A 22661-nucleotide genomic window follows, 5' to 3' on the forward strand; every position below is an offset into this window, starting at 1 on the left:
TATTTTTTTAATATGGAATATGAAGTATGATATTTTATAGTAAAATATGATAAAAAGTTTTGAAATTAGATATAAATAAAATTTATACATTTAAAATAAAAAAATTTAAAAAATATTATATTTTTTAATAAAATAGAAGATTATAGGACATAAATTTAAAAGATGTTTATTTTTTAATTTAAACTCTCTACATATTCTTTAACCATATATTTTTAAACATTTATAGTATATTTTTAAATAAAATATGTATTTTTATATTAATTTATTATTTAAAAATTCAAAGACACTTATCATGTTGAAGTCAAGGAGGAATTTGATTTTTTTATAATTTTCTATTTAAAATTTAAATCTTAAAAATCAAAACTCATAAAAAATATTTTTTCATGTTTCAATTAAAATAAATAAATAAATTTTTTATAATCGACTAGAATTAAGCATATAGAAAACATGTTGACCACAAAATACCAGAGGTTCTCATATCATAAGATATGTATCGCATATTGTATCATATGTTTTTTATACTTAACAAAATGTGATACAGTTATTGATATGTATTAGTTTTTACTAATATCATATCGTACCATATTGATAATTATGTTAAAACTCATTAATTGATCAAGTTTTTTTCTCTCTTTTTTATTCTTTTATTTTTTTTGATAAAATCAATGCAAATTCTTCAAATTTTGTTTAACTCATATCCATTAAATTTTAAAATAAATAATCCATCCTAAAATACCAGGATAGGATTAAATTATTAAACTAGCAATGACCCTAAACGTTGTAACCCTTATTTGAAACCAATTTGCACAATCCTCCTTCGCTAAACTTATTCATCTTCCATCACTCAAATATCCAAGATAAAAGCATTTTTTGTGGTACTTTTGAATTTTTGAAACGGGGAAATGTAGAAAAAGATGATGGAGCCATGACTTGTAAGTTGCTCCATGTGGACAAACGCGTGAAAGTAGGTCTCATGTGGTAAGTCCATACCCCCGCCAATGTTGTGAAATTGAAGTACGAAAGTCAATCAAGTCAATTTGCCTTTCATTTTATTCCATTCAGTAGTTTTTACTTAACATTATTTCTTGGCCAAATTGATTCCTTAAATATCGTGCTCCTCCTCCTTTTCTCCTCATGGAAAAAAAAAAGGTGTTATCTTCACTTCTTTTCCATCATCATCATCATCATCATTTTCTCAATGGATGTCACGACCCGGAACCTCCCTCAAGCCCATGACAATCGCCGCGACATCCCGATTGACACTCATTATCCGAAATGCCAACCGGAACCTCGCAAGGCTTATATATCAGTTTCTTTCCTTTCCTGTGAGCAATCGTTGTTAAATATCAAGTTTTTATAGAATATACACTATTTTAGATCAAAAACAATCAAAATAAAATTTTCGCCACACAGGGGCATTTTGGTCATTTTTTCTCAAAAATTTTGAATCTGGCTAAAACGTAATATACAAGTACAAACACATAATTCATATTCAAAATGAGTTTAAAAGTCTAAAATCTTCATTTAAAATGAAATTACGATTATTTGAATATAATAAGAAAATGAAAGAAATATTAAGGGAAATATTATATTTTCTTATAAAACAATATTTATAGAGTTATACGTGAATAATTTTTATAGCGTAAAAGCTAAATAAATTTATATATACTGAAATACAGTAAGCCAAAATATTTAATTTAATTTACAATAACAAGAGGGCCCCCGAATAAACAAAAGTAAAGAGGACTGTGAACCTACGGTTTGAAAAATGCAGATCCAATGGTAGTCCTCGATGAGATCAGCTATCTACAGTCTATACTGAACCTGAAATGGGTGAAAAGGAGTTGGGTGAGATTTTGCAATCCCAACGAGTAAACAGACATTATCATAAATATCTAAAGGCGAGTAAAATGGAGGCAAGTTTAAACAACAAATTTCAACCCATTTCATAATGTTTCCAATTTATTTCTTAAACCATAAAATATTTGTAATTTACCAAAACAGTTGTTAAGGCTTATGTCTTTTATTAAAATAAGACTCAAGCCAAAACTAATCCTCGGGGATACCTTGGCCGAGGCATCTAACCGAGTCCGCCAAGGGTGTCAAAATATTCACACGTGAAACACATTTTTATTTTTAAAACAAGCCGTTCTGTAAAACCCGGCCCTATAAATACATGTCATGACATACATGCACTGACTAGTATGTTATTATGCTAGGAAAAGCACCTAAGAATAGACGAAACTCGGTATTGTACCTAATGGTACACTTGAGTTGATTTAACCTCGAACTAGTTCAAATAAGAATTGTAGGATGAAATTTAATATTTTATAGTCAAGAAATGACTAAAACATGATTGTTCGGAGTTCGAGGGTTCATTTAGGGTAAAATTGGAAATTTGGATGTTTAGGGGCAAAATCGTCATTTTGCCACCTAAGATAATAATTTGATCATGGAGTGAAATTTTTTATCAAGATTAACTATTTGGAGTATAATTTAATGATAGGAAGTGAAAAAGTTTAATTCTGGTGATTTCTGGAGTGTAGGGGCAAAATCGTAATTTTACCACTCGCGGACAAAATTTGAGATTTTGAGAGAATTTGGATCAAATTTAATAAATTAGAGAATGGTATGAGTATAAGGGATGAGAAATATGTCTATGGGCAATTTTTCAGTTTTTTGGGCAAAAATGTAATTTTTCACTTTTACGGGGGCAAAAGTGTAAATTTCAAAAATTACTCCACCGAGACTTTGGATAAGTCTGAGAATTTTATCTAAGCTATGGGTATGTGGGACAAGTGTATGGTGAAAATTTGGAAACAAATGGATGAAATTTTAAAAATGGGACAATGGGAAAGTGACACGTGGCATTTTAAAATGAAATAATATTATTTTAATGAAAAGTCAGCCCATTTAAACCCCATTTTAAGTGCTGGCCGGCCATAAGGAAGAACAAGAGAGGAAATAGAGAGGAAAGGAAGAAAAAAAGAAAAACCATAGAGAAACAAGAAAATTCAAAGGGGAATTCGCAGTTTTCGACCGTTTACGCGTCTAACGGTAAGATTTTTCGATTTTAACTTGATTTCTACCTTTCCTATGCCTTTATTTCCATTTAGCATGCTTGAGGAGAGAGATCAAAAAGTGATATCAAGGGCTGGATGAAATTCTAGGGGAGAGAAATTGAAATTTTTAGGTTTTGATTTTTAGTTAAATTGATAGTTTTAGTTAGTTAAATATGTTTAGAAATTAAATTGGGCAAGAAATCATTAAATTTTCACAATACCCACTCTTGGCTGGATGCTCAATGCTGTACAATGATGATGAATTGATTTTATTCTAAGGGAAATGAAGAGAAAATGATAAAAAACGATTAAACGTGATAGAAAAACAAAGTAGAAAATTAACCGAGTTAATGTCCCATTTTTGGCCGAATTTTCCAAGGAAGGGAGTGAGCTGATTTTGTTGTTTTTAGAAGGTTATTGGTTGATATTTAATGGTTAGAAATGTTGGAGAGAGAATGGGATGATTTAGAGCTAAAATGGAGCGCGTTAGCAATTTATCGGGCAAAGTTCCAAAAATAGGTTAATACCGCGTTTAAGCCGTTTTAGGCTATTGCATTTCATACCATGCATTAGTATAGGATTTAAGTTAATTATATAGTGATTTAGCATCAATGTGATGAATTGTGTAAATTTTTGTAATGTGTCAAGGAGGAGAGCCTTCCGAAAAAGGCAAAGAAGTCGTACCCGACGAGTAGTGATCGAGGCGCTTAGAAAGCTTTTAGTTTGTACAAACGGTGAGTAAACTTATTATTATTGTAAATTATCTAGAGTTTATTTTAAATGCCCTTTATGTATTTTATGAAATGAGAACGAGATTAAAACGGGATTTTTGATGTTTTAGGAATAAATGTGACAAATAAAAATATATTGTATTGATTATGAAATTGAGTAATTGGAGGTTGCAAATTGACTTGAAAAATATATATTTTCCTAGGAATGGCTTATGAGAAATGAGTATATGTGGCTATATTTTGTGAGTGCATTGGGAAATTTATGTAAGTTGTTTTTTCTATGCAAGCTGGATAAATAAATAAAAGCCACGTTATACTGTCGAAATTTTATTAAAATTGGTGGGTTAGTCACTGCAGTGACGGGTTTCCGTGGACTACCTATTAGAGGGGCACGGTAAACCCAGTTATATAGTTACTCCGATTGTAGAGGCGAGGAGGGTAACTCCCGGGGTAGTATTAGAGCTCACTTCACGTCGAACCCCCACGTGAATGTGTAACTCAGCCAACGTCAAGGGACGGCTTATTTTAAAAATAAAAATGTGTTTCACGTGTGAATATTTTAACACCCTTAATGGACTCGGTTAGATGCCTCGACCAAGGTATCCCCGAGGATTAGTTTTGGCTTGAGCCTTGTTTTAATAAAAGATATAAGCCTTAACAACTGTTTTGGTAAATTACAAATATTTTATGGTTTAAGAAATAAATTGAAAACATTATGAAATGGGTTGAAATTTGTTGTTTAAACTTGCCTCCATTTTACTCGCCTTTAGATATTTATGATAATGTCTGTTTACTCATTGGGATTTTATAATCTCACCACCCTCCTTTCCACCCATTTTAGGTTCAGTATAGACTACAGATAGCTGATCTCATCGAGGACTACCATTGGATCTGCATTTTCCAAACCGTAAGCTCACAGTCCTCTTTACTTTTGTTTATTCAGGGGCCCTCTTGTTATTGTAAATTAAATTAAATATTTTGGCTTACTGTGTTTCAGTATGTATAAATTTATTTAGCTTTTACGCTATAAAAATTATTCATGTATAACTCTATAAATATTGTTTTATAAGAAAATAGAATATTTCCCTTAATATTTCTTTTATTTTCTTATTATATTCAAATAATCGTAATTTCGTTTTAAATGAAGATTTTAGACTTTTGAACTCATTTTGAATATGAATTATGTATTTTGTACTTGTATATTACGTTTTAGCCAGTTTCGAAATTTTTGAGAAAAAAATAACCAAAATACCCCTGTATGGCGAAAATTTTATTTTGATTGTTTTTTATCTAAAATAGTGTATATTCTCTAAAAACTCGATATTTAACAATGATTGCTCATAGGAAAGGAAAAATAATTGATATGTAAGCCTTGCGGGGTTCTGGTTGGCATTCCTGATAATGAGTGTCAATCAGGACGTCGCGACGATTGTCATGGGCCTGAGGGAGGTTCCAGGTCGTGACACGTTCCTTGGCGTTGGCCGAGTTACACATTCACGCGGGGGTTCGGCGTGAAGTGAGCTCTAATACTACCCCGAGAGTTACCCTCCTCGCCTCTACAACCGGAGTAACTATATAATTGGGTTTATCGTGCCCCTCTAATACGCAGTCCACAAAAACCCGTCACTGTAGTGACTAACCCACCAATTTTAATAAAATTTCGACAGTATAACGTGGCTTTTATTTATTTATCTAGCATGCATAGTAAAAACAACTTACATAAATTTCCCAATGCACTCACAAAATATAGCCACATATACTCATTTCTCATAAGCCATTCCTAGGAAAATATATATTTTTCAAGTCAATTTGCAGCCTCCAATTACTCAATTTTATAATCAATACAATATATTTTTATTTGTCACATTTATTCCTAAAACATCAAAAATCCTGTTTTAATCTCGTTCTCATTTCATAAAATACATAAAGGGCATTTAAAAATAAACTCTAGATAATTTACAATAATAATAAGTTTACTCATCGTTTGTACAAACTAAAAGCTTTCTAAGCGCCCCGATCACTACTCATCGGGTACGACTTCTTTGCCTTTTCCGGAAGGCTCTCCTCTTAGACACATTGTAAAAATTTACACAATTCATCACATTAATGCTAAATCACTATATATTTGACTTAAATCCTATAATAATGAATGGTATGAAATGCAATAGCCAAAAATGGCTTAAACGCAGTATTAACCTATTTTTGGCACTTTACCCGATAAATTGTTAACGCGCTCCATTTTAGCTCTAAATTGTCCCATTCTCTCTCCAACATTTCTAATCATTAATTATCAGCCAATATTCCTCTAAAATCACCAAAATCAGCTCACTCTCTTCCTTGGAAAATTCGGCCAAAAATGGGACATTAACTCGGTTAATTTTTTACTTTGTTTCTCTATCACATTTAACCATTTTTCATAATTTTCTCTTCATTTCTCTTAGAATAAAAATCAGATCATCATCACTGTACCTCATTGCAGATTCAGCCAAGGGTGGGTATTGTGAAAATTTAATGCTTTCTTGCCCAATTTAATTTCTAAACACATTTAACTAACTAAAACTATCAATTTAACTAAAAATCAAAACCTAAAAATTTCAATTTCTCTCCCCTAGAATTTCGTCCAGCCCTTGATATCACTTTTTGATCTCTCTCCTCAAGCATGCTAAATGGAAATAAAGGCATAGGAAAGGTAGAAATCAAGCTAAAATCGAAAAATCTTACCGTTAGACGCGTAAACGGGCGAAAAACGCGAATTCCCCTTTGAATTTTCTTGTTTCTCTTTTGTTTTTCTTTTTTTCTTCCTTTCCTTTCTATTTTCTCTCTTGTTCTCCCTTATGGCCGGCCACCACTTAAAATGGAGTTTAAATGGGCTGACTTTTCATTAAAATAATATTATTTCATTAAAAAAATGCCACGTGTCACTTTCCCATTGGCCCATTTTTTAAAATTTCATCCATTTGTTTCCAAATTTTCACCATACACTTGTCCCACATATCCATAGCTTAGATAAAATTCTCAGACTTATCCAAAGTCTCGGTGGAGTAATTTTTGAAATTTACACTTTTGCCCCCGTAAAAGTGAAAAATTACATTTTTGCCCAAAAAACTGAAAAATTGCCCATAGACATATTTTTCATCCCTTATACTCATACCATTCTCCAATTTGTCAAATTTGATCTAAATTCTCTCAAAATCTCAAATTTTGTTCGCAGGTGGTAAAATTACGATTTTGCCCTTACACTCCAGAAATCACCAGAATTAAACTTTTTCACTTCCTATCATTAAATTATACTCCAAATAGTTAATCTTGGTCAAAAATTTCACTCCCTGATCAAATTATTATCTTAGGTGGCAAAATGACGACTTTTGCCCTTGAACATCAAAATTTTTGATTTTACCCCAAATGAACCCTCGAACTCCGAACAATCATTTTTAGTCATTCCTTGACTATAAAATATTAAATTTCATCCTACAATTTCTATTTGAACTAGTTCGAGGTTAAATCAACTCAAGTGTGCCATTAGGTACAATACCGAGTTTTGTCTATTCTTAGGTCTTTTCCTAGCATAATAACATGCTACTCAGTGCATGAATGTCATGACATGCGTTTATAGTGTCAGGTTTTACAACTCTACCCCCCTAAAAATAAAATTTTGACCTCAAAATTTCACTTACCAGATTCAACAAATAGATACGGGTATTGGTTCCTCATCTGATACTCTACTTCCCATGTCATTTCCTCCATTCGAGCACTTTTCCACAACATTTTGACCATTGAAGTACTCTTGTTCCTCAGTACTCGATCCTTTCGATCCAAGATACTCACAGGTTGCACATTGAACTTTAAATCGTCATGTAATTCGATCGGAGGTGCTTCAAGGATGTGAGAGGGATCTGGTACATATTTCTTAAGCATGGAGACATGGAAAACGTTTTTAATCCGATCTAACTCCGGAGGTAATTCTAACCGATAAGCCACTGGTCTAATCCTTTCAAAGATTCGGAATGGTCCGATATATCTCGGGTTGAGCTTTCCCCTCTTCGCAAATCGAATCACACCTTTCATTATCCAATAAAACACCATAATTTATCATGATAGTATAATCAATAAGATTTAATACTTCAAAGTATTCAAATTATTACCTTTCCAAGGAGAAACCTTAAGAAAAACTTTATCATCGATCTCAAACTTCAAGTCTTTTCTCCGTTTATCTGCATAGCTCTTTTGCCTATCTTGGGCTACCTTTAGCCTCTCTCGTATAACCTTGATCTTGTCTGTAAAGCCCGACCTTATAAAATACTATTCATGACATACATGTGATGATAGCATGATTGCATGCTAGGAGAGTCCTGAAAAATTTACAAAAGTCGGTATTGTACCTAGAGGTACAACAAAGTTTATTTAATCCTCGAACTAGATCAAATAGGAATTTTAAGGTGAGATTAAGAGTTTCACAGTTCATGGATGACTTAAAATGGTAATTTGGAGTTTGAGGATCAATTTGGAGTCAAATCAGAATTTTCACTAACCAGGGGCAAAATGGTCATTTGCCACCTAGGGACAAAATGGGAATCTGAGAAAAGAATTTTTTGGCCCCATTTGACTTATTGGAGTATAATTTGACTTATTGGAGTATGATTTGAGGTTTAGAAGTGAAAATTTTTAATTTCGGTATAATTTGGAGTATAGGGGTAAAATGGTAATTTTCCACCACCAGGATATTTTTTCCAGCACATGGTCTTCCTTTATCTCCATCTTTGACCCTTGACTAAACATGTGGTAGAGATAAAATGTTTAATTTTTTAAAATTTCAAAAATGGACCAATTAGAAAATGCCATGTGTCAAGGTTAGGATATTTTATTATTTAACTTAAAAATCAGCACAAATCAGCCCATTATTCCCCAAATATTTGGCCAAGCAAGGAAGAGAGGGAAAGAAAGGAAAAACAAAACCTAGGTGAGGAATTTCAAGAGAAAAGTGTGGAAAATCAAGGAAAACAAGTGAAAAAGGTAGGATTTTTCAACTTAAGCTTGAAATCTATTTTCCTTAAGCATTTCTCTTCATTTTCCATGCTCAAATTGCGTGTTTTTATGATGAATTATTGGCTGATCAAAATGGATTAGGAGAGAGAAAGTTGTTGGATTTATTTGATTTTAATTTATGTTAGTGTTTTTAGTTAGTTTAGCATATTTAGAAACAAAACAACAAGAAAATAATTTATTTTCTCCCACAACCATTAATGGCTAAATTTACCATGTATTGAGTGAGGATGAGTTTGATTTTTATTCTAGTAGAATTGGTTAAGAAATGATGAATTATGAGCCTAGAAAAATAATGGGAATTTTCGGAGCAAAAATATGAATATTTACCCACTAGGGGTATTTTCATAATTTACTATCGAGATTGATAATTTGCACCACACTGAGCGACATTAAGTTAATTTGGGTGCAATTGAGGTATAGAAACTGAAAAGAATTAAATTGGAGTTTAAATGGACGTGTTAGGAATTTAATCGGGTGATAAGACGAATTAGGCCAATACTGAGTTTAGATAGTTACCAGTGCATTTTTGCATTCCATATCATGCATTGGTAGTCGAAATTAGTTTAATTTTGATTTAGTACCAACTTGGTGAAATTCTCGATTTTGTACTGTGTCAAGGTGGTGAGTCCTCCGATAAAGGTAAGGAAATTGCATCTGAGGACCAATAGACAGAGTGCTTCGAAAGTCTGCATTTGTGAGTAAACTTACTGTCATTTTAATTATCTAGGGTGGTTTTTAGATGCTTTCATGAATTCTATGAAAAAAGGAATTTAAAAAGGTAAATTTTCATGTTTTATGAATAAATGAGTTTCAATGAAATTAATTTATAAACTGTTTTGGAATTAATAATGATTTTGAAAAATAGAGTACACGGAGACTGTTAATTGTGGCAATTTGATTGTTTAAATTGATTGGCTTATGATAAATCGAGCATGATTGGCTAGTTGGCAATTGTATTGAAATGCGAATTGTTTGGTTGCCTTGAAAAACTGTGAATTACAAAATTGCCATATCATGTTATTGAGTTTTATTATATGGTGGATTATATATTAATTAATCACTGTAGTAGGGGATTTCTGTGGACCAGCCTTTTAGAGGGGCACGAGAAACCTCATTATATTCTTACCTCGAACGGAGAGGCGTGTAGGGTATCTCCTGGGGTAAAGTTTAGGGTTCACTTCACGCTAAACCACCACGTGAGGGGGAACTCAGCCAACGTCAAAGAACGGCTATGTTTTCAAAACAAAAACATGATTTATGTGAAATGTGAATTTTAATAACCTTGGCGGTCTCGATAGGATGCCTCGCCCAAGGTGTCCCCGAGAATGGATTTATGGCACAAGCCTAGATTTTTATGAGATTCATAAACCTCTTTACGTGTTTTGAACAAAATGTGTTCTAATGCTATAACCCAGTTTATGATGATTTACTTTATTGTCTCCATATACTCAACTCTAGATGTTTATGATGATGTCTGTTTACTCATTGGGATTTTATAATCTCACCACCCTCCTTTCCACCCATTTCAGGTTTAGTACAGACTGTAGATAGTTGATCTCATCGAGGACTACCGTTGGATCTGTATTTTTCCAAACCGTAGGTTCACAGTCCTCTTTACTTTTGTTTATTCGGGGGCCCTCTTGTTATTGTAAATTAAATTAAATATTTTGGCTTACTATATTTAAGTATGTATAAATTTATTTAGCTTTTACGCTATAAAAATTATTCACGTATAACTCTATAAATATTGTTTTATAAGAAAATAGAATATTTTACTTAATATTTCTTTTATTTTCTTATTATATTCAAATAACCGTAATTTCGTTTTAAATGAAGATTTTAGACTTTTAAACTCATTTTGAATATGAATTATGTGTTTTGTACTTATATATTATGTTTTAACCAATTTCAAAATTTTTGAGAAAAATGACCAAAATACCCCTATGAGACGAAAAATTAATATTTTATTTGTTTAAAGTTGGAAACAGCTTAAAATCTTTTAGAACACGATATTTGACAATGGTTGCTCACAAGGGAATAGAGAAACTGATAGTAAAGCCTTGCGGGGTTTCGGGTTGACATTTCGAGCAATCAGTGTTTACAGGGACACCGCAGCGGTTGTCACGGGCTCGAGGGGAGTACCGGGTCGTGACATTGTCATTAGTTAGATCGATCAATTCCACACTCACTAACTTCCTTTCACCTACTTCATCCCAACAGAGCGGAGTTCGGCACTTCCTTCCGTACAAAGCCTCGTATGGTGCCATCCCAATACTAGACTGAAAACTGTTATTATACTCGAACTCCACCAATGGCAAATGTCTGTCCCAACTCCCAATAAAGTCAATGACACAAGCCCGTAACATATCCTCCAAGGTCTGAATGGTCCTTTCGGATTGACCATCCGTCTGTGGGTGAAAAGCAGTACTAAATCTCAACTTAGTTCCAAGAGCTTCATGAAATTTTGGCCAAAATCGAGAAGTAAATCGAGGGTCTCGATCTGACACAATAGAAATTGGAACTCCGTGTAATCTCATAATCTCATCTATATAAAGTTTCGCCAGCTTCTCAATAGAATACGTGCTATGGATAGCCAAGAAATGAGCAGACTTAGTCAGTCTATCTACAATCACCCAAATAGCATCCTTTCCACTTTGTGTCCGCAGCAAACCCAATACAAAGTCCATAGTCACGTGTTCCCATTTCCATTCAGGAATCGGTAAAGGTTGAAGAGTACCTGACGATTTTTTATGCTCCACCTTGATCTATTGGCATGTGAGACATTTCGCTACAAACTCTGCTATGTCTCGTTTCATACCTGGCCACCAATAACTTTCTTTAATAGTCCGATACATCTTGGTGCTTCCGGGATGTAAAGCATAGGCAGAAGAATGAGCTTCCTCCAAAATAGCTCGTCTCAACTGATCATCCTTAGGGACACAAATTCGGTCTCTAAGCATCAAAGTAGCATCATCGCTAAGTCTAACCTCACAAGTTTCTCCATCTTGCAGCTTTTGAACTTCCTGTTTCAACCAATCATCAGATTTCTGCAATTCTCTGATCTGATTCAACAATGAAGGTCTCACAACGAAACTAGCAAGTAGGGTTCCATCCTCACCATTATTCAATTGGATCCCTAGAGATTTCATCTTAAGTAACATCGAAAAATAAGAACTCCGAAATGTTGCTAACAACGATGAAGATTTACGACTTAAGGCATCTGCTACCACATTTGCCTTTCCCAGATGATAATCAATCACCAAGTTGTAATCCTTAATCAACTCCAACCATCATCTCTGTCTCAAATTAAGCTATTTTCTGGGTGAGCAAATATTTCAAGCTTTTATGATCAGTAAAAATCCGACAACACTCACCATATAAATAATGTCTCCAAATCTTCAATGCGAAGACTACTGTTGCTAACTCCAAGTCATGAATAGGGTAATTCGTCTCGTGCTTCTTCAACTGTCGGGAAGCATAAGTTATTACTTTTTCATCTTGCATCAATACGCACCTTAATCCCAACTTAGATGCATCACTGTATACCACAAATTCTTTTCCATTAACAGGAAGAGTTAAGACGGGAGCAGAGGTTAACCGGTTTTTTAGCTCCTTAAATCGATTCTCACAAACATCATCCCACTCATACTTAACTCCTTTACGAGTCAAACGAGTCAGAGGAGCTGCTATCAAAGAAAATCCCTGAACAAATCTCCGGTAATAACCAGCTAAGCCAAGGAAACTACGAATCTCAGTTACCGTTCTTGGTTGCTCCCATTGTAAGATTGCCTCAATCTTCTTGGGATCGACATAAATTCCAGCTCTAAACACCACATGTCCCAAGAAAACCACTTCCTTCAACTAGAATTCACATTTAGAGAACTTGGCATAAAGTTGTCTCTCGCGCAAAGTTTGCATCGTAATGCGCAAATGGACAGCATGTTCATCATCATTCTTCGAATAAACCAGGATGTCATCTATGAATACTATCACAAACTTATCCAAGTATGGATGGAACACCCTATTCATAAGATCCATAAAAATTGCCAGGGCATTAGTCAAACCAAACAGCATCACCAGAAACTCATAATGCCCATAACGCGTCCTGAAGGCAGTCTTGGGTACATCCTGCTCCTTAATCCTCAACTGATAGTACCCAGATCTCAAATCAATCTTAGAGAATACCATAGCGCCTCGGAATTGATCAAAAAGATCATCTATCTGGGGTAAAGGATATTTATTCTTGATGGTCACTCGATTTAGCTGACGGTAATCAATACACAATCGAAGAGTGCCATCCTTTTTCTTGACAAATAGGACTGGTGCTCCTTAAGGAGAAATGCTAGGGCGAATGAAACCTTTATCCACTAAATCTTGCATCTGGACTTTCAGTTCCTTCAACTCTGCCGGAGCCATTCTATATGAAGGGATAGAAATAGGTGCGGTACTAGGAAGTAAATCAATAGGGAACTCAAGTTCTCGATCAGGAGGTAGTCCCGGTAAATCATCAGAAAATACATCAGGAAACTCACTTACTATTGGGACATCCTCTAACTTAGGTTCCCCCTTTGAAGTATCAATCACGTATGCCAAATAAGCCGGATACCCTTTCTGCTCTAATTTTGAAGCTTAGATGGCCGAGATTACACAGGACGGTAATACTTGATGTTCCCTTACAAACACAATCTTTGCTCCCTCTAAATTTTGAAGAACAACTTCCTTTCGGAAACAATCCACGTTCGCCCGATGTGCAGTTAACTAGTCCATACCCAATATTAGATCAAAATTCAAGATCTCTAGAGGAATTAAGTCACCCCTAAATTATTCCTCGCCTACCCTTACCTTACAATCTCTATAACAATTGTTTCTAACTAGCTTTTCTCCTAAAAGGGTGTGAATTACAATTTCTTCCTCTAATGGTGACAGGTTTCTATCAGCAATTGATGCAAATGTGGTGCTCACATAAGACCTATCTAAGCCAAAATCTATCAAAACATAAGCATCTTTATCAAATAAAGACATAGTACCTGTCACTGCTCCAGGTCGGACCCGTGCGTCATCTTCCGTCATAGCGAAAACTCTTGTCGAGGTACGATTCTGTGGTCTCGAAGGTGGATGTACCGGGATATTACTCTCCACACCGGACTGTATGGCCACTCCCTGTCTCGGTGGCAACCCAGAAGAATCTCTCATCTGCATATCAGTGTGAGCTGGTGAATATGATGTAACTACCGTGGCTCGTCCTAACCGTGGGCAATTACTCCTAATATGACCCGTCTGTCCACATTGAAAACATCTTGTTGGCCCTCTACATAGCCCACTATGATAATTCTCATAATTTTAACATCGGTCAAAACCTCCGAAACTCTTCCCAGAACCAGTCATAGCAGATCTGCTAAACCTCGAAGGTGTCTGTTGTGATGGTGGAAATAGAGGTCGAGGAGATGTCACGAAAACAGAAGTAGTACTCCCTAAAATCGCTGAGTCCTTGCCTCTTTTTACTGGCTGACTAGAAGCCATACCCGGATTCCTCCTTTTTGCAAACTCAGTCCGAATCCTCCTATTCTCAATCGCGAGCTTCTCAGCCTGTAAAGCCATCTATACCACCTCCTTATGCGGCTCCTTACCAGTCACTGTCATCCGCTCTCTAATCTCATTACGGAGCCCTTCCTCGAAATAACTGGCCTGATCTTGCTCAGATTTCACCAGATCCGATACATATAACATCAACTCGTTAAAACGAGTCTTGTACTCCTTTACAGTTAGATTCCCTTATTTCAAACTAAAAAATTCTCTCTTCTTTTCTTTCTGATGAAAATAAGTGAAATACTGACCATCAAATTCCCTGAGAAAATCAGACCACGTTTGAGGAGTAGTGGAACGGGACTTCACTGAATTCCACCAAGTACGAGCCCTCTTCTCTAATAATCTCGTAGCCACCATCAGCTTCATGTCGTCGTCTAATCTCATATCAGAGAGAGTCTCTGAAACCTGATTAATTCAGTCCTTTGCCACAGTGGCATCCAACTCACCCGCGAAAGACACACAACCGAGCTGTCTAGCCTCTTTTAGTTTCTCGAAAATGGATACATCTTGTACTAGTGGTGGAACTAAAGGAGTAACTGGTGGTACTATAGGTGGAACTTGACCAGTTTGAGCTCCACCAGCCATTGCGGTAAAAAAAGCTGCCAATGTCTGTGCTGCCTCAGTAGGCATGGCAGGAATACCAGTAGGTGGTGGAGGATGTGGAGGACTATCGGCTTGCTTAGCAGCAGGTGCTGCCCGAATGGTAGACGCAGTCGATTCTTCCCCTACTGCATTTAGTTGACGACGTTGGGAACGACCTCTTCCCTTCTCAACCGATCTAGTGAGAGGTGGGCGTCAACGTCGAGGAGGCATAATAATCTATAAGAGAAAACGAGCAAGCTTAGGGAACCTTAGGCTCTATATGAAAATGCATGCATTCTATTCAACCTAACCTAACTTAATCCGGGGCCACACTGATACTGTAAATTTTTAAAACTATTTTAAAACCAAAAACTCTTATCTTTAAAACCAAAAGCTCTTATATCAATAGAATTGTCACGACCCGAAACCTCCCTCAGGCTCATGACAATCGCCGCGACGTCCCGATTGACACTCATTATCCGGAATGCCAACCGGAACCCCGCAAGGCTTACATATCAGTTTCTTTCATTTCCTGTGAGCAATCGTTGTTAAATATCAAGTTTTTAGAGAATATACACTATTTTAGATCAAAAACAATCAAAATAAAATTTTTGCCACACAGGGGTATTTTGATAATTTTTTTTCAAAAATTTTGAAACTGGCTAAAACGTAATATACAAGTACAAAACACATAATTCATATTCAAAATGAGTTTAAAGTCTAAAATCTTCATTTAAAACGAAATTACGGTTATTTGAATATAATAAGAAAATAAAAGAAATATTAAGGGAAATATTCTATTTTCTTATAAAATAATATTTATAGAGTTATAAGTGAATAATTTTTATAGCGTAAAAACTAAATAAATTTATATATATTGAAATACAGTAAGCCAAAATATTTAATTTAATTTACAATAATAAGAGGGCCCCCGAATAAACAAAAGTAAAGAGGACTGTGAACCTACGGTTTGGAAAATACAAATCCAATGGTAGTCCTCGATGAGATTAGCTATCTACAGTCTATACTGAACCTGAAATGGGTGGAAAGGAGTTGGGTGAGATTTTGCAATCCCAATGAGTAAACAGACATTATCATAAATATCTAAAGGCGAGTAAAATGGAGACAAGTTTAAACAACAAATTTCAACCCATTTCATAATGTTTCCAATTTATTTCTTAAACCATAAAATATTTGTAATTTACCAAAACAGTTGTTAAGGCTTATGTCTTTTATTAAAACAAGGCTCAAGCCAAAACTAATCCTCGGGGATACCTTGGCCAAGGCATCTAACCGAGTCTGCCAAGGGTGTCAAAATATTCACACGTGAAACACATTTTTATTTTTAAAACAAGCCGTTCCTTGGCGTTGGTCGAGTTACACATTCACGTGGGGGTTCGACGTGAAGTGAGCTCTAATACTACCCCGAGAGTTACCCTCCTCGCCTCTACAACCGGAGTAACTATATAACTGGGTTTACCGTGCCCCTCTAATAGGCAGTCCACGAAAACCCGTCACTGTAGTGACTAACCCATCAATTTTAATAAAATTTCAACAGTATAACGTGACTTTTATTTATTTATCCAGCCTGCATAGTAAAAACAACTTACATAAATTTCCCAATGCACTCACAAAATATAGCCACATATACTCATTTCTCATAAGCCATTCCTAGGAAAATATATATTTTTCAAGTCAATTTGCAGCCTCCAATTACTCAATTTCATAATCAATATAATATATTTTTATTTGTCACATTTATTCCTAAAACATCAAAAATCTCGTTTTAATCTCGTTCTCATTTCATAAAATACATAAAGGGCATTTAAAAATAAACTCTAGATAATTTACAATAATAATAAGTTTACTCACCGTTTGTACAAACTAAAAGCTTTCTAAGCGCCCCGATCACTACTCGTCCGGTATAACTTTTTTGCCTTTTCCGGAAGGCTCTCCTCCTAGACACATTGCAAAAATTTACACAATTCATAACATTAATGCTAAATCACTATATATTTGACTTAAATCCTATACTAATTCATGGTATGAAATGCAATAGCAAAAAATGGCTTAAATGCGGTATTAACCTATTTTTGGCACTTTACCCGATAAATTGGTAACGTGCTCCATTTTAGCTCTAAATTGTCCCATTCTCTCTCCAACATTTCTAACCATTAATTATCAGCCAATATTCCTCTAAAATCACCAAAATCAGCTCACTCTCTTCCTTGGAAAATTCGGCCAAAAATGTGACATTAACTCGATTAATTTTCTACTTTGTTTTTCTATCACATTTAACCATTTTTCATCATTTTCTCTTCATTGCTCTTAGAATAAAAATCAGATCATCATCATTGTACCTCATTGCAGATTCATCCAAGGGTGGGTATTGTGAAAATTTAATGCTTTCTTGCCCAATTTAATTTCTAAACACATTTAACTAACTAAAACTATCAATTTAACTAAAAATTAAAACCTAAAAATTTCAATTTCTCTCCCCTAGAATTTCTTCCAGCCCTTGATATCACTTTTTGATCTCTCTCCTCAAGCATGCTAAATGGAAATACAGGCATAGGAAAGGTAGAAATCAAGCTAAAATCGAAAAATCTTACCATTAAACGCGTAAACGGGTGAAAAACGCGAATTCCCCTTTGAATTTTCTTGTTTCTCTTTTGTTTTTCTTCTTTTCTTCCTTTCCTCTCTATTTTCTCTCTTGTTCTCCCTTATGGCCGGCCAGCACTTAAAATGGGGTTTAAATGGGCTGACTTTTCTTTAAAATAATATTATTTCATTAAAAAAATACCACGTGTCATTTTCCCATTGGCCCATTTTTAAAATTTCATCCATTTGTTTCCAAATTTTCACCATACACTTGTCCCACATATCCATAGCTTAGATAAAATTCTTAGACTTATCCGAAGTCTCGGTGGAATAATTTTTGAAATTTACACTTTTGCCCCCGTAAAAGTGAAAAATTACATTTTTACCCAAAAAACTGAAAAATGGCGCATAGACATATTTTTTATCCCTTATATTCGTACCATTCTCCAATTTGTCAAATTTGATCTAAATTCTCTCAAAATCTCAAATTTTGTCCGCGGGTGGCAAAATTATGATTTTGCCCCTACACTCCAGAAATCACCAGAATTAAACTTTTTCACTTCCTATCATTAAATTATACTCCAAATAGTTATTCTTGGTAAAAAATTTCACTCCCTGATCAAATTATTATCTTAGGTGGCCAAATGGCGACTTTTGCCCCTAAACATCAAAATTTTTTATTTTACCCCAAATGAACCTTCGAACTCCGAACAATCATTTTTAGTCATTTCTTGACTATAAAATATTAAATTTCATCCTACAATTCCTATTTGAACTAGTTCGAGGTTAAATCAACTCAAGTGTGCCATTAGGTACAATACCGAGTTTTGTCTATTCTTAAGTGCTTTTCCTAGCATAATAACATGCTACTCAGTGCATGTATGTCATGACATGTTTTATAGTGTCAGGTTTTACAATGAAAATATGATGTTTTCTTGAACTTTAGTGGTGATTCATTTTTTTTAATGTTTTAATAGTTTTATTTTTTTATATGTTTATATACTTTAATTTGATATTTAATAGCTTGGTCATACCTTCATCTTTTGCATTTCTTGCCTCGTTACCTCAAATATTTCCTCAAAAGTTGTACTCTTTTAGGATCCATGGTCTCCTTAAAGACCCTTTGGAGCTCTTTTTTCAGCTTATCTCCTATAGAGCTTAGCTCTTCCATATGGCTTTCATAATCCTTCATTTTCTCCCCTAACTCACCCATTGCCACTCCCACCTTGGATAACCAACTTTCTAATGCATACAACATGCTACCTTAGGGGCTCACATTGTGCGATGTTAGGTGTCACGACCCGGAACCTCCCTCAGGCCCATGACAATCGCCGCGACGTCCCAATTGACACTCATTATCCGGAATGCCAACCGGAACCCCGCAAGGCTTACATATCAGTTTCTTTCCTTTCCTGTGAGCAATCATTGTTAAATATCGAGTTTTTAGAGAATATTTACTATTTTAGATCAAAAACAATCAAAATAAAATTTTCGCCACACAAGGGTATTTTGGTCATTTTTTTCTCAAAAATTTCAAAACTGGCTAAAACGTAATATACAAGTACAAAATACATAATTCATATTCAAAATGAGTTTAAGAGTCAAAAATCTTCATTTAAAACGAAATTACGGTTATTTGAATATAATAAGAAAATAAAAGAAATATTAAGGGAAATATTCTATTTTCTTATAAAACAATATTTATAGAGTTATACGTGAATAATTTTTATAGCGTAAAAGCTAAATAAATTTATACATACTGAAATACAGTAAGCCAAAATATTTAATTTAATTTACAATAACAAGAGGGCCCCCGAATAAACAAAAGTAAAGAGGACTGTGAACCTACGATTTGGAAAATGCAGATCCAATGGTAGTCCTCGATGAGATCAGCTATCTACAGTCTATACTGAACCTGAAATGGGTGGAAAGGAGTTGGGTGAGATTTTGCAATCCCAATGAGTAAACAGACATTATCATAAATATCTAAAGGCGAGTAAAATGGAGGCAAGTTTAAACAACAAATTTCAACCCATTTCATAATGTTTTCAATTTATTTCTTAAACCATAAAATATTTGTAATTTACCAAAATAGTTGTTAAGGCTTATGTCTTTTATTAAAACAAGGCTCAAGCCAAAACTAATCCTCGGGGATACCTTGGCCGAGGCATCTAACCGAGTCCGCCAAGGGTGTTAAAATATTCACACGTGAAACACATTTTTATTTTTAAAACCAGCCGTTCCTTGGCGTTGGCCGAGTTACACATTCACGTGGGGGTTCGACGTGAAGTGAGCTCTAATACTACCCCGGGAGTTACCCTCCTCGCCTCTACAACCGGAGTAACTATATAACTGGGTTTACCGTGCCCCTCTAATAGGCAGTCCACGGAAACCCGTCACTGCAGTGACTAACCCACCAATTTTAATAAAATTTCGACAGTATAACGTGGCTTTTATTTATTTATCCAGCCTGCATAGTAAAATCAACTTACATAACTTTCCCAAATGCACTCACAAAATATAGCCACATATACTCATTTCTCATAAGCCATTCCTAGTAAAATATATTTTTCAAGTCAGTTTGCAGCCTCCAATTACTCAATTTCATAATCAATACAATATATTTTTATTTATCACATTTATTCCTAAAACATCAAAAATCCCGTTTTCATTTCATAAAATACATAAAGGGCATTTAAAAATAAACTCTAGATAATTTACAATAATAATAAGTTTACTCACCGTTTGTACAAACTAAAAGCTTTCTAAGCACCCCGATCACTACTTGTCGGGTACGACTTCTTTGCCTTTTCCGGAAGGCTCTCCTCCTAGACATATTACAAAAATTTACACAATTCATCACATTGATGCTAAATCACTATATAATTAACTTAAATCCTATACTAATGCATGGTATGAAATGCAATAGCCTAAAACAGCTTAAACGCGGTATTAACCTATTTTTGGCACTTTGCCCGATAAATTGCTAACGCGCTCCATTTTAGCTCTAAATCATCCCATTCTCTCTCCAACATTTCTAACCATTAAATATCAGCCAATAACCTTCTAAAAACAACAAAATCAGCTCACTCCCTTCCTTGGAAAATTCGACCAAAAATGGGACATTAACTCGGTAAATTTTCTACTTTGTTTTTTAATCACGTTTAATCGTTTTTCATCATTTCTCTTCATTTTCCTTAGAATAAAATCAATTCATCATCATTGTACAGCATTGAGCATTCAGCCAAGAGTGGGTATTGTGAAAATTTACTGATTTCTTGCCCAATTTAATTTCTAAACACATTTAACTAACTAAAACTATCAATTTAACTAAAAATCAAAACCTAAAAATTTCAATTTCTCTCTCCTAGAATTTCGTCCAGCCCTTGATATCACTTTTTGATCTCTCTCCTCAAGCATGCTAAATGGAAATAAAGGCATAGGAAAGGTAGAAATCAAGCTAAAATCGAAAAATCTTACCGTTAGACGCTTAAACGGTCGAAAACCGCGAATTTCTCTTTGAATTTTCTTGTTTCTCTTTGGTTTTTCTTTTCTTCTTCCTTTCCTCTCTATTTCCTCTGTTTTTCTTCCTTATGGCCGGCCAGCACTCAAAATTTGGGTTTAAATGGCTGACTTTTCATTAAAATAATATTATTTCATTAAAAAAATGCCATGTGTCACTTTTCCCATTGGCCCTTTTTTAAAATTTCATCCATTTGTTTCCAAATTTTCACCATACACTTGTCTCATATATTCATAGCTTAGATAAAATTCTCAGACTCATCCAAAGTCTCGGTGGAGTAATTTTTGCAATTTACACTTTTGCCCCCGTAAAAGTCAAAAATTACATTTTTGCCCCAAAAATTGAAAAATTGTCCATAGACATATTTTTCACCCCTTATACTCATACCATTCTCCAATTTGTCAAATTTGATCTAAATTCTCTCAAAATCTCAAATTTTGTCCGTGGGTGGTAAAATTACGATTTTGCCCCTACACTCCAAAAATCACCAGAATTAAACTTTTTCACTTCCTATCATTAAATTATACTCCAAATAGTTAATCTTGGTCAAAAATTTCACTCCATGATCAAATTATTATCTTAGGTGGCAAAATGACGATTTTGCCCTTGAATATCAAAATTTCTAATTTTACCCCAAATGAACCCTCGAACTCCGAACAATCATTTTTAGTCATTCCTGGACTATAAAATATTAAATTTCATCCTACAATTCCTATTTGAACTAGTTCGAGGTTAAATCAACTCAAGTGTACCGTTAGGTACGATATCGGGTTTCGTCTTTTCTTATGTGCTTTCCTAGCATAATAACATGCTACTCAGTGCATGTATGTCATGACATGTATTTATAGGGTTGGGTTTTACATTAGGACACATTACTTGTGTGTTGGTTCCTTAAGTTCAACCTTAAACACTAACACCATAAGCAACAGAAGCCAATATGTGGCAAATGCACTTACTAAAGCACCAATATGCTTAACCACTAACCAACACATGAGAATAACTAGAGCACTAGAGTAGATAAGGCAAAGGTTTGTGTATTCTATTCACAATTGCAAGAGATTTACAAATGTGTAACCAAAATTTACAATGACTTTTAAATGCTTTATTTATAGGCAAAATCCCTCCCACACCCAACTGCTATGAGGGGAGCCACCACAATTCAAACTCAAATAGCCTTTCTTACTCTAATGCCTAGAACCTACTTGTCAAGCTGTCCCATCAAGAGTTTGAAAGTATATAAATATGGAAAGGGAAGTGTTACTGTCTCCCCCTCCTTTTCGTAATTTCATTTTTTGTAGTGGATGTTTGAGGTTCAGCAAACATAGTAATAGTCATTTTTATCTCTATATATTTTGGAAACCTTTCAACCATAGAGGATTTTATTTGTAGTAATTTCAAGGAAAGATTAGTTTCACTTCTGGGTAACGGAAGAAACAAAATTCTCTCAAATCCTATTTGGTCTAGCTTTTTTTTAGCTTAAAAGTTATTATGAAGCTCTTGTGAAAAATAATAGCTTAAAATTAAGTTAAAGCT

At 34.5% G+C, this 22661-nt stretch overlaps 1 long non-coding RNA gene across 1 annotated transcript; it reads right to left on the reverse strand.

The window, feature by feature from the left end:
- Positions 1-19415: 19415 nt before the first annotated feature.
- Positions 19416-21194, reverse strand: LOC148762066 (uncharacterized). The gene is made up of 3 exons (XR_016027207.1): positions 21086-21194; positions 20348-20433; positions 19416-19520 (listed from the first exon to the last, which is right to left on the reverse strand). It is a non-coding gene; the product is annotated as an uncharacterized LOC148762066 (long non-coding RNA).
- Positions 21195-22661: the final 1467 nt, after the last annotated feature.

This window comes from Theobroma cacao, chromosome 6 (genome assembly GCF_053813885.1).
Source record: "Theobroma cacao isolate CCN51 chromosome 6, ASM5381388v1, whole genome shotgun sequence".
NCBI classification, from domain to species: domain Eukaryota; kingdom Viridiplantae; phylum Streptophyta; class Magnoliopsida; order Malvales; family Malvaceae; genus Theobroma; species Theobroma cacao.